The 12,946-nt window shown below is 38.3% G+C and overlaps 1 protein-coding gene across 6 annotated transcripts in view; it reads left to right on the plus strand.

Annotated features, from left to right (window-relative positions):
• RAF1 (Raf-1 proto-oncogene, serine/threonine kinase) overlaps positions 1–12,946 on the plus strand; it is a 101,644-nt gene that overhangs the window by 37,149 nt on the left and 51,549 nt on the right. The window contains exon 1 of one of the 6 annotated variants that reach the window (XM_069083901.1): positions 469–487. The exons of the other annotated variants lie outside the window; for them this stretch is intronic. The gene's annotated coding sequence lies outside the window, so the exon portion shown is untranslated. Of the gene's footprint in view, positions 1–468; positions 488–12,946 lie in introns of those variants that run through there. 6 annotated transcript variants of the gene reach the window in all.

A 12,946-nucleotide genomic window follows, 5' to 3' on the forward strand; every position in this document is an offset into this window, starting at 1 on the left:
AGGAAACTGAGGCGGGTGGGGGCGATCGTGGATCTGCAGCTTAAAAGGGTCCCCGAGGCCTCGGAGCACAAGCCCCGCGCTGTGGGGTCCGGGGAGGCGGGCGCTGGCAGCCCCGTGTTTGGTAAACACTGGAAGGCTTCTCAGAGCGAAGACGGTATCAGGATCAGTGGGACCTTTGCGGTGCAGCTGGAGACAGACGGGGACAGACCCCGGGCTCCTCGCGGCGCCTTTCCCGGTCGTCCAGACCGCCCCCGCTTCCCTCACCCAGGGCTTTTTGTTGGGGGGCGGGGGGCGCTGAGAATTGGGAGGAGGAGAAAATCGTGAGGTCCGGTTGGGTTTGGGAGGTGGCATTGCGGGGCAGGTGGGATAGTTACTGGAGCCGGTGTTCTCCTGCGTTTAAGATGATGCTTTTGCTTAGTGAAAATGTATTGGAGGTAGGGTAGTTTTTGGAGAAAGGAACTGGGTCTGGCTTTGCTGTGAAGTGGAAGTAAGTAACTTCAATTCAATTCTAAAGCTAAGGGGGTGCTGTAAGAAACTCATTTGCAAAAGTTGGATGCCAGAGGACATTAGGCAGAAAAAGGTTTGGGAGATACTGGTCCTGGAGTGTTAACTAACCTCTGCATTCTTCATGAAAAGATTCTTTTTCCATTGGTCCCCCGTTAATTTCATACCTCACTTGGTCAGTTTCCTTTTGTGGAAAGAATGTTAGCAGGACACGGTCAGACTCTGGGGGTATATGGCCAGTTGCATAGGGCACATGGCAGTCCTAGCATATGTTAAACATAGACTGGTGTCCTATGGAAATTAGTTCATTTAGTGTTTGTCCCGTTAAATGAGAATTGATGATTATCTTTTCTATTTGAGATGTGCTCTCAATGCTGAAACTGGTAAACTTTTGAAATGATGGTTTTTATTATATCAAAACAGTATTGCTTGTTTCTTCTTTCTTGGTTGCATGGGATTTCAGATTGTGTATTCTGTAATTATGCAGTAATGAATAATGTTCTCTTGGGCCCTTTTTTTTATAGTTAGCCTTGAAAGCAAAATGCTGAATTGTAAAATGTAATTCAGACTAATTTTTAGTATTCTAGTTGTGTGTGTTAGTGTATGTTGGAAACTTGGGCAGCCTCTAAGCATGCAAGATGAAATCTGAGGGTTATGGATGGTAGATAACTTGTAAAAAGACAGTTAACTCCCCCACCCTGAGACCCACACTCAACAACAGTAACGACAACCTAATGGAATAAAACTGGGTAGTGTACAAATAGATGTGTAGTACCCATGTTGTTTGCCCTTTGTTCTTGATATCAGGAAGGTGATGCCATGACTTGCCAGTGAATAATAGTGGTTATAGCAAAGGCTGATAAGTGTGTGATTGAATTTTTTCTTTACCTTGAGATGCATTCATTTTCTGATTATAATCATCTTTACACACAGAAGGTTCATACCCACCACAAGTTTGTTAGAATGGCACAATGTTCCTTTATGATAGTAATTTATAAATCTTACTTGGCATGGTATGTAATGCGTATACAGTTAAGTTGAAGTTGGATATTTAATACCTTCAGTGCTAGTCAGGTTGTTTTGAAATGAGAACAGTTTATTCATTTGAAGGCTAATACTTTGGGAGAATAAACTTATTGTTTTTGTTTAGAACTTATCTAATTAGGTACACAGTGATTGTCATTGTCAATTAGCAGAGACATGTTTGTATTTTTCAGTAACCAAGTATTTTATGTTTCAGTAGCTCTAAGTAATCTCTCTTCCTAACATTTAAAGTAGAAGATCTCTGTGAAATTCACCAAAAAAAGTTTACTGGATATGATTTAATATAACAAAGGGTTAGAAGAGGTCATTGGAATAATCAAAATTCAGAGTAGTAGAGAATAACAATAATTGGGTTTATCATTTAAATCTCAGATTCATTAGAATTGTCACAAATTGATTGCTTTTGTAGTTTAAAACTTACAATGTGAAATCTGGAGTATTAAATGTTAGGGTAAAAAAAAAAAGATTACATTTTCACTCAAGGTTAAATATCATTTGCCCTTCCCCTCCCATCCTCAAGTTGTTGTTTAAAGCTTCTTTGAATCTGAAAACTTTCTGGAATTTTGTTTCTTGAAGGCAGAATTTTATTACTCTTTTTATCCCCTGTAATTCTCAACTCAGTATCTACATAGTAGAGAAATAATTCAATTAAATTTAATTTTACTTTTTATGAAATGGAATCATAGGTTCAGTTTAAAAATTTTTTTAAAAAAAAGCTCTATTCTATCCAGTTAATACTACAAGCTATTTCTGCAAATATTCTGACTTAATTTTTATGTGTGATTTAAAATTACAGCAAATTTGTGATTATATAAGATTTTGGCCTCATAAAATTTTACTTTAGTAATTTGTCTTAATGAAAGAAAAACTGCATGAGGTTTATTTTGTTTAACAATAATATGATAGACAATGTCTGTGTCTTGGGAGTAGGTTTTTAGCTAAAGATAGTGTTGACTTAAAATTCTTATCCTAATGATTGTTATTGAAAGATGGTAGATCAATTTGTCAGTCAGTGGAAGTGTGGAAAGAGCATGACTGAGAAGCTTCAACCTTAAACGGACTTACAAAACTTCTGCTAAACTGAATTACTTCCATGTGTTTGGAAGGGTGGGGTTTGGGCCTATACTGCCCATGGTGGTGATGGTGGGGGAGGCAGGAGAAGGACCTTGAACTACTCACCCAACTAGAACAAGTAGGTTCCAAATATGCAGCTCTGGGTTTGAAAATTACTTTACTATGGGCTTCTTTGTAATATTGTCTTTGTATTTGGGCTGTGGCCTAAAATTTCTCAATTATTAAAACATTTCATTTTTAATATTGTAGTGTTCTAGAATCATTCTGGTTCTAACATTTTCTGACATACTTAATTGGGTAATTTTCAAGTGTTTTCATTTAGGTTTTTCATTTAGGAGATTTCTGTTTTTCTTTCTCCAAATACTACTCCTAGAATCAGATCTGTGTGGATTCAGATGTCAAGTGGGGTGTGTATTCTTTTGTTATTGGCTTTGCCCAACCACAGCCATCAGAAGATCCCCCCCCCCCCAATTACTAACAAAAGTATGCTAATTAGCATCACATTCCAATCAATGCACATAGAATTTCTTGAGAACACTTGACAGTCTAGTTTTATTTTTAGAACAGACTCTTAGGAAGGTTGCCTCATTGACTCTGGCTGGGTGTGGTGTGTGGGTTAACTTAGTCTTAAAACTGACTCAAATTTATAGAATCTTTAATTGAGGTTTGAAAGCTTATATATATATATTTTTTCCCCTAAAACACAGGGGACCCCACTATATGCCTTATAGAAATATGTCTGATTGTTTCTCATAGATTCTGATAGGGCTGTACATTCATGTTGTTCCTGTCTTTTCTACCTGTCTGACTTGAGTAGAATAGTAGGAGTAACTGTGATATAAATTTTTCCTTTTAATTAAGATTTTCCTTTTCTATATGTCCTGCCAGTCTTTTCTGGAAGGCAAAAATGGTATGACTATTTCTTTGAAGGAGGTTAAATTTATTTAAAATTCTGCTTTTCCCCTCAAAATAAGAGAGGCTGAATCAAGTTTCCTATATCCTGCCATTTATTCATTTTAGATTTAAAGACATTTGAATTGCTGATTTTCCTACTTTGAGAATGCAGATATATTTGGTTGGGGCATCTCCCTGGACATGGATAGGTCAGCATTCCTTTTTCTGGGGTAAAGAGAATTAAGAAAGGGACTCCTTTTTCTGTACTTTGAAGTACAAGATAGAGGTGCCAGTCAATACCTCTAATTGCTTTTGTATTATTGACGAGTTTGAGAAAGACTAAGTTCTAAAGTACAAATTGTTTTACACTAATTGATCTGTTAGACGAGAGGTTCCAATGCTGGAATCCCTCTTGAGTAGAGCTGGTTATGAAAAATAAGAAAGCATCACTCCTCTGTATACCTGGACCAGATGATCTCTGAGGTTCCTTTCAGCTCTGAATCTTCTCATTCTGTAAACTATCATACCCTGTCCCATTGTGGGCAGAACTTCCCCAGAGAGAGCTTTATTGCTCTAAGAAATGTCATATCGGGAGCATTAGTATTTTTGGAGACTCTGAAGTTCCTAAATATCCACTGTGGATATTGGCCTTCGTGTGCATTAGATATCCATCAGATTGAGAGCTTCTTCAGAAGAGGCTTAGCATAGTGCCTGGCACCTAGTAGGGGTGTAATAAATGTGCATTGACGGACACCAGCGGGTTCATCATTTTTATCTACATTAACTCTTTTTAGCCAACTTGGTACTGTAAGAATGAGACTTGGACAATAAAGATTCCCTCAACAAGAAAGAGTATTAGAGAATTTAAATAAATGCTGTATCCCCTTTTAGGACCTTATTCTGTGACTTGAGTAAGCTATAATTGAGACAGGAGAGATTATCCATGACAGCCTCCAGCACTAATTAATTTAGTTCCCTGGCAAATTCAGTTCAATTCAAGAAGCATTGATTAAATGCCTATTATAAAGCACTGTGCTAGGTTCAGGAAATACAGAGATGAAAAACAGGTCCTATTATCAAGGAGTTTACATTCTTCTAATGAAATAAAGCATTTATGCAAAAGTAAATACAAGATAATTTCAGGAGCAAGAGACTCCAAGAAAAGATTCCACTAGGAGGCAACCCCTTACTTTGAAAGAAGGCAAGAATTCTGAGGATGGGATGATGGTGTGGGAGTCAGTTACAGGCATCCTGGACAGCTAGAAGGTCAAGTTCAGATTGGCCAAAATGTAGACTGTTTTTAAAGGGGAATAATATAAAGTAAGTCTTGAACCATAGGCTAGAAACTGCTTTAAATTTCAACCCCATGAGTGTGTATTTATTCTAGAAGCAGTAGGGAACAGCAGAGGACGCTTGGGCCTCTACTAGGACCTCCTGAGACCTCTGTAAGGGCAGAGGGCTCTGTAGGGTGCACAGCTCTTTTGTTACCACGTACCTTCTCTACATATGTCCCTCACTATCATGTTGCTGTAATTTTTTGTCTACTCTCCCCAAGGACCTTGTGTGCAAAGGGAGATTATGTCACTTGTTTGAAAGGAATATTTTGTACCAAGTGTCTTACCATAAATGCTGTTGCTGAAAGGTAATTGAGGATAGTCAAGTTGTCAAGCATTTATTAAAGACTTACTATGTTAGGCACCATGCTAAGTGCTAGGGATACGGAGAATACAGAAACAGTCCCTGTCCTCAGGGAAGTCACAATCTATTGGGGGAAACAACATGCAAATAACTATGTACAAACAAGATAGATAACAGGACAAACTGTAAATAATCTGAGAGGGAAGGTATTAGCATTATGGGAGATCAGGAAAAGCTTTTTTGCAGGTGGGATTTTAGCAGAGTCTTGAAAGAAGCTAGGAAACCAGGAGGCACAGTTGAAGAAGAGAAAACTAGTCATTGGGACTGCCAGGGCAAATGCTAGCTATAACTGGGAGGCATACCTGTAGGGGCTTGCAAGCTAGAGTTCTAGAACCTTGACCAAACGTTATCACTAATGGTGGGGAAAGAATAGTAATCACTGGACCCTTTTGGGGACTTCAGCCTGTGAATGTGAGTGCTCACTTGGGGGAATGGGTATAGAGGGGATTCTGTATTGTGACATGGTCAGATTAATGCTTTAGGAAGATTCTTTTGGCAGCTGTGGGGAGATGGATTTGAGAAGGGAGAGACTTGGACCAAGGAAACAGTTAGGAGGTTGTGTTTCAGTAGTTAGGGCCAGAGGTGATGAAGGTCTGAACTGGTGGTTGCTGTATAAATGGAGCTGTCAGAGATGTCATGCAAGTAGAATTGACAAAACTTGGCAACTGAGTGGATAAGGGTGTGTGTGTGTGTGTGTGTGTGTGTGTGTGTGTGAAGAGGGTGAAAAACTGAGGTTTGTAGTTGGCAACTTCATGATTGAAAGGGTGTTGAGCAGCAGAAATAGTGGTTTTGAGGAGGGGTTGATTTAGGGGGAGGATAAGGCATTCTTTTGCATATGTTGAATCTGAGAAACCTGTGGACCATCCAGGTAAAGATGTCCAGTAGTCATTTGTTGATACAGGAGTAGAGCTCAAGTGAAATACTAAGTTTGGTACTGAACTGCATTGAGATCATAATCCATCCTGTGGGAGCTGAAAGAGGAGATGATGACGATGACAATAACCACTAACATTTATATAGACCTTACTGTGTGCCAGTCCCTTTCCTAAGTGCTTTACAGTTATTGTCTCTATGCTCACAACAACATTGGGAGAAAGGTGCTATTACTACCCTGATTTTACTGATAAGGAAACAGAGACAAATAGGTGAAGTAACTTGCCCAGGATCCCACAGCTAGAAGAGTCTGGGACTGAATTTGAAATCAGGTCCTCCTGACTCCACACTCAGCTCTCTATCCACTGTGCCACGTAGCTGAAGAAGAAAAGAGAAAGAAATCAAGGCCTTGGGGAATGCCCACACTTAGTGGGAAGAAGGAGGGAGAGAAGGAATCAGGAAAGGGGAGTGATAGAGAAGGAAGTTATATAGGCAGAAGAACCCAGGGAAGAGTAGCTTCCAGAAAGAAGTAGAAAAGGAGAATATGCCTGTGGATGGGTTGGTCATCTATGTCAAAAGTTCAGAAACTTTATGAAGGAAGAGGACTGAGGAAAGGACACTGCGTTTAGCAATTAAGAGATCACCACGGCACATACATTGGATGATTTGGATTGCATAAAGTTGAAGGATTTTTGTACAAACAGAGCCAGTGCAGTTAAAAGTAGAAGGGAAAGAGTTGACTGGGGAATTTTTTTTTTTCTCATAAAGTTTCTCTGATAAAGGTCTTATATTTGAGATGAATAAGGAATTGATTCAAATTTAGAGAAAAAAGAGTCATTCCCTAAACAGATAGACTGGTTAAGGGATTTGAACAGACATTTTTCAAAAAAAGAAACACTATCAACAACTATGTGAACCTTAAAATCAGCAATAATTAGAGAAATGAAAATTAAAGCAACTCTGAGGTTCAGCTCCATGCACATCAGATTGACAAAGATGACAAAAAAGGAAAATGACAATTCTTGGAATTGTTTCAGGAAAACAGGCACAGTAATGGACTAATGGTGAGCTCTGAACTGGTCCATCCATTCTGGAAAGCAATCTGGAACTAAGGCTCCCAACTCCTTAAACCATACATGCCTTTGACCCAGTGATGCCACTACCAGGCTTATACCATAAAGAGATTGAGTGTAAAGAAAAGAACCCATATGTACAAAAATGTTTATTACAGTAGCTCCTTTTGTTATAATAAAGAATTATAAATCAAGAGGGTGCCCACCGTTGGGGAATTACTGAATAAATTATGGTATAGGAATGTATTAGAATACGATTGCTTCATAAGAAATGATGAAAAGAAAAGGTTTCAGAAAAATCTGGATAGATTTATATGAATTGATGCATAATGAAGGGAGCAGAGCCAGGAGAACAGCATATAAATAACATTGTAAAGAAAGACAACTTTGAAAGATTTAAGAACTATGATCAATGAGTTGACAAGGCACTGTTTCAGAGGACTGATGATGAAACATGGTATGCTTTTCTTGATAGATGATGGACTCCTATATCAGCAATGCAATATTCACAATGTCTACAGAAATTGTAAATATGCTGATGTGGTTATCAATTACAAAATATATCAGGCTTTCTATATACCAAAAGACCGAGTCCCAAAACCAGAAAGTCAAAGCCATCAGAGTAGTTATGAAATTGGCACAGGTAGATAAAATAGAAAGTACCCCCATTCTCAAACCTTTAAAACAGAACAGGCTACCTCAGGAAAAGGTCCTCCTCTCCCCACTCACAGCAACCACCCAGCGTCCAGGAAGCTCGCTCCCAGCAGCTCAGGCCCCTGGCAGTGCTCAGCAGGAGTCCTTAGCAGAAATTCTGGCTGACTCAAAAAGGGGTTCACGCTGCCGCCACTGCTGCCTCTGCTGCTGCTGCCCCCGCTGTGGCCACCACTGCTAGCCACGGCAGGAACTGTAGCATGGCTTCCGCTTGCTCTTGCCCCGCCCCTTCCTGCTACGTCAGCAAGTCCAATGGGGCATGGAAGATCTTTAAATCTCATAACCCTTACAACTCCACATGTAGAATGAGGTTTACATTTTTGGACGTGGCCAGTATGGGAATTAATTTTGCTTACCTGTATATATTCTAAAAGTTTATTTACTTATTTTTTTCAGTTTGTCAGTGGAGTGGAATTAAAAGGGGCTTAGGGCCAGGGAGCCAAAAAGAAATAGAAATAAAGGAAGAAAAGAAGCTTCCTGAAACATTTATAAATACATAAAAGAGAAGAGAATGAAAGCCAGAAAAAATTATAAACAATTAGGACAGCTTTGAAAGTCACAAATTAAAAAAAAAATTCCCCAGGTAACTGTATTCTTTATAATTTTAACTTGCCATTGGTTTTGTTTCTTCAAAGACTTTTAGCCTTATTTCACAAATGAGGAGACTGAGGCTAAAATAAATTGCCTTACCCAAGGTTAGTTTAGTGATGATGTCATTATAGAATCTAAGATTTCAGAATTCCAATTTAATAGTCTTTTAAGGACCATGGGTTTCTCTCTAAAGATAGACTATTCCATGTTCTCAGTTCAAAATGAACTCTATTGACAAGATTTCTTTGATTAAAAAATAAGATGACAGGCTTCAAAGACTGGACCTTCCACATTCTGGTGGCAGTCTACCTTTCTATCCTTATCTGTTTCTAATTTCTGGTATGTTCTATGTTCTCCAGGCAAATTGGATTGACTGCTTTCCACTCTTGCGCCTTACCTTTCCTTATGCTCTTCTTCTCTCCATCCTCTTTTCCATTCCCTTCCCTCATTTTTTGAGGTAATACCTTAATACCTTTTGTTCAATAACTAACTCTTCTGAAGTCACTCTGGGGAGAGTGTATATAAATATGAAACAAGACAAAACTCCAAGTTTCAGTGAGCTTATATCCTAAGGGGGAGTGGGGTGTGTGTGTAAATAATATAAAGTATTAAGGATAAAGGAGAAATTCAGACAAAGTTCTTTAAGAAAATTTAAGGAAGGAGAGTGGTTACTTGGCAACTGACAAGAGGAAAGAAAGCTTCTTACAGGAAGAGAAGGATTGTGACAGGTGGAGATCCAAAGGAGGTGCCCGTACAAGGCACGGAGGACAGTTTTGGCTGCATGGCAAGAGGTTAGAGAGTACAGCTAGATTACAGCTAACAAGTCTAGTTTGTTGCACACATAGAAGGCTAGGACGTACTGTGAAATCAACCTGGAGTGCAAGGTTGTGGAGGCTGAGGAGTTTGTGTTTTATCAAACCCTAGGCAGTAGAGAGCCACCAGAGGCCATTGAACAAGAAGAGACATGGTCAAACCTGTGCATTACAGATGTTTTGTCATCTGTGTGAAGGGTGCATTCTAGAGGCATGGGGACCATTCATGTGACTTTTACAGTAATGTTCAGATGAGAGGTGATGAGGACCTAAACCAGGGTAGTGTCAGTATTAAATGGAGAGGAACAGATGGATATAGGACAGAGATTATGGAGATAGAATTCATGGCACTTGGCAAGTGATCAGATATGAAGCTCAGGGGAAAAGAAAGAATCAGAGATAATACTGATGTTTGAAGATTAGGTGACTGGGAGAACAGTGGTGCCATTAAGCCAGATAAAGAAGTTGGGAGAAGGTCTGATATAGAGGGGATGGGTGAGGAGTTTGGTTCTGGATGTGGGATCATAGGACTTAAAGCTAGAAGAAATCTTAAAGAAATATCTTGTCTGAATCCTTCATTTTATACCTAAAGAAACTTAAGGCCAAGTCATGCTAATTTGGGGGATAGGAGTATAGTCACATGATTTCTTAGATGTGACAAGGGTGATCAGGTAATTTGGGGCTCTGATGTGTAAACAGACTAAATTGGAGGAGGGATTTGCCTCTTTATAAGCATACTTCCTTTATACAATAACTGTTTCTGACAAATTGTTGATAAAGTGAATTTCTACAAAATAAAATGTGCTATAAAACATTATAGCAAATAGATTTCTGGACCTCTTGCCTTATGAAGAGTGAGAAGAGTGGGAATACCAATAAGAATTGGGCGATTTTTCTCTGTGGCTCACTCAAGGATGATGGGATGAGAGATTGATGAAGATGCCTTGCCCAGCCGTGAACATTGTGTAGTGTTTTGTGTGCTGTATAAGCAAATCTTGCTTGTCTGTTCATTTGGGAAAATGGGAAAATATCCATTTAAACAGTGGATCTGTTTATTTCATGTTTTACACCATTAAATTTTTGTTAAGGATAATTTTAATAAGGGGCATTATAGTGTAGTGAATAACATGCTGGCATTGGACTAAGAAAGCCCAAGGTTCATATCTCATCTCTGATGAGATGTATATCTGTATGACTTTTGGGCAAGTGACTAGACATTGATGAGCCTCAGTTTCCTCAAGAGTAACATACTGTAAAGGGTTTGGACTACATGGACCATCAGATCCCTTCCAGCTCTAGATTGATGAAGCTGTGATTTTTACTAGTGTGTTCTGAACTTCAGTTGACCATTGTCTCATGGCTTGATTTTGTAATGAGTTAATCAGACCAAAAGTAGTTAAGCTTTGATTTTTAATGGTTTCCAGTGATTTCTTATAAAATATTAAAATATAATGCGAGATATAGTCTTAAGTGTCCTTTATTTAAAATGCCCTTTAATTAGGAAGCATCTTTTTTGGAAGGGTGCTTTTCCTGACTAACCCTCTTAAATACTGATAACTTTCTTTTCTTGTCTCTCTTTTTTTTTCAGTCCATAGGGTACTGGACTTGGAGGCAAGAAATCTGTTCCAATTTCAATACCTAGTAGATGGCTGACTCTGAGCAAGTCACTTAACCTCTGTTTCTTCATCTATAACATGAAGGGGTAGGGTATGAACTCAGTGGTTACTAAGATCTCTTCCAACTCCAAATTATGATCTTGTTATGTACGTACAAAACTATTTTGTGTCTATCTCTTTCTCTGTTATCTAAACTAACTTTATTTGAGAGTGGCATCAGAGACTGACACAAAGATTAAGAGTGTGGTATCTTTTGGTTTTTGTTCTTACATTAGGATACATGAAGTAGGTTAAGTGAAAACATTTAATATATATTTTAAAAGTAAAAACCATGCACTTAGAAGAATTAAAATAGATGAAGTGTAGAATTATTTCCTTGTCTTATGAAGGAATTCATTATCCTCTTAATCACAACTTAGTGTTTTTGGTATTGTTTACTATTTGGTCTGATTAACTCCATTTTAATGGGCAGGACTTGGTCAGTAACCTGTTTTCAAAATAAATGATTCCTTCACACCTTTTTGGCATAGGAGGGAGTAGACACTATAGATGACCATTATACATCTTGAAAACTTGATGCCTGACAACATGAGGAGCTGTGATTTAGCTATTTACAAGAAGACTTGGGGGAAGTTTCAGCTTGTTTAAGACTAGATAATTTCAATCTGCGGGGTAGGAATGGAAGGGAATCTTATTTAGCTTTAAAGGATCAATTTAAATATTTCCCTAAAACATCACTGCTTTTCTTAAATTCCCATTGGCTCAAGCTTAATACTTAAACGATGAAGTCCAAATTCCTTAACCCTGTATTCAAGGCTCTCCACTGCCAGGCCCCTTTCTCACTATACTACTGCCTTCTGTATGGGAATCTCTGTTCCAGCTAAATTTGATTATTTGTTATTCTCAAATGTGCACTTCTACTTTTGATCAGTCAGTTCCCATGTCTGGAATATACTGCCAGAATCCCTGCCTTATTCTCTAAAACTTATGGCTCAACTCCAAGCTCAGGCTCTGTGTCTTCCAAAGAGGCCCCCCTGACCGCCATAGCCCACAGAAGCATCTCCTCTGAATTCCCACAGTACTTTAACTTGGCACTTAGGCATCGCCATGATTATTAGACTGTGTGCAATAAAAGGTCTCATCTCCTCAGTAGAGCATGAACTTTTTTTTTTCATTTCAACTAGCTTATTTTATCTTTTTTTAAATTATTATTTTCCCCATTACATGTAAAAACAATTTTTAACATTTGTTTTTAGAACTTTGAGTTCCAAATTCTCTCCCTCCCTCATCACCCCCCTCATTGAGAAGGGAAGCAATTGGATTATACATGTGTAGTTAGAGCATAAACTTTTTTCAAGCTAATTTTTCATATGAGTATAATTCTTACTTTTTCCTTATTCTTACACACTTTCATGGAAATCGTTGGTGTTTTCTTTAACATGAATTTTCATTTGTAATTGTCTAATTCCATAAAGTTTTGGTAAATACTCATTACTCATCCTATAGTTTATTTTTTAAATTAATTAATTTTTAGTTTTCAACATTCGCTTCCATAAGATTGTGAGTTCTAAATTTTCACCCCCCTTCTCCTCCACAAGACAGCATGCATCCATGAAATAGGATCTACATTTATGTTCATACTAAAACATTTTCACATTAGCCATGTTGTAAAAACCAATGGGAGAAACTTTGAGGAAGAAGAAACCAAAAAAGAGAGAGGAAATAGTATAGAGCATGAGTTTTTTTTTTTTTTTTTTGCTTTTTGAAGGGCAATTGGGATTAAATGATTTGCCCAAGGTCACATGGCTAATTTTTGTGTTAAGTGTCTGAGGCCAGATTTGAACTCGGGTCCTCCTGACTCCAGGGCCAGTGCTCTATTCACTGTGCTACCTAGCCACCCTGCAGAGCATGAATCTTAAGGGAAAGAGATGATGGTTTATAATTTGTACCTCCTTAGTGTCTAGAAAAGGTCAGACACACAAGCAATATAATGTTGGTTGATTAATTTGTATTTTTGTTTTGCATTAAATACCCATTTTCTTCTTCACTTGTGGGG

This window comes from Petaurus breviceps, unplaced genomic scaffold (genome assembly GCF_028583685.1).
Source record: "Petaurus breviceps papuanus isolate PSGF00001 unplaced genomic scaffold, PetGlider_PUasm1.0 174, whole genome shotgun sequence".
NCBI classification, from domain to species: domain Eukaryota; kingdom Metazoa; phylum Chordata; class Mammalia; order Diprotodontia; family Petauridae; genus Petaurus; species Petaurus breviceps.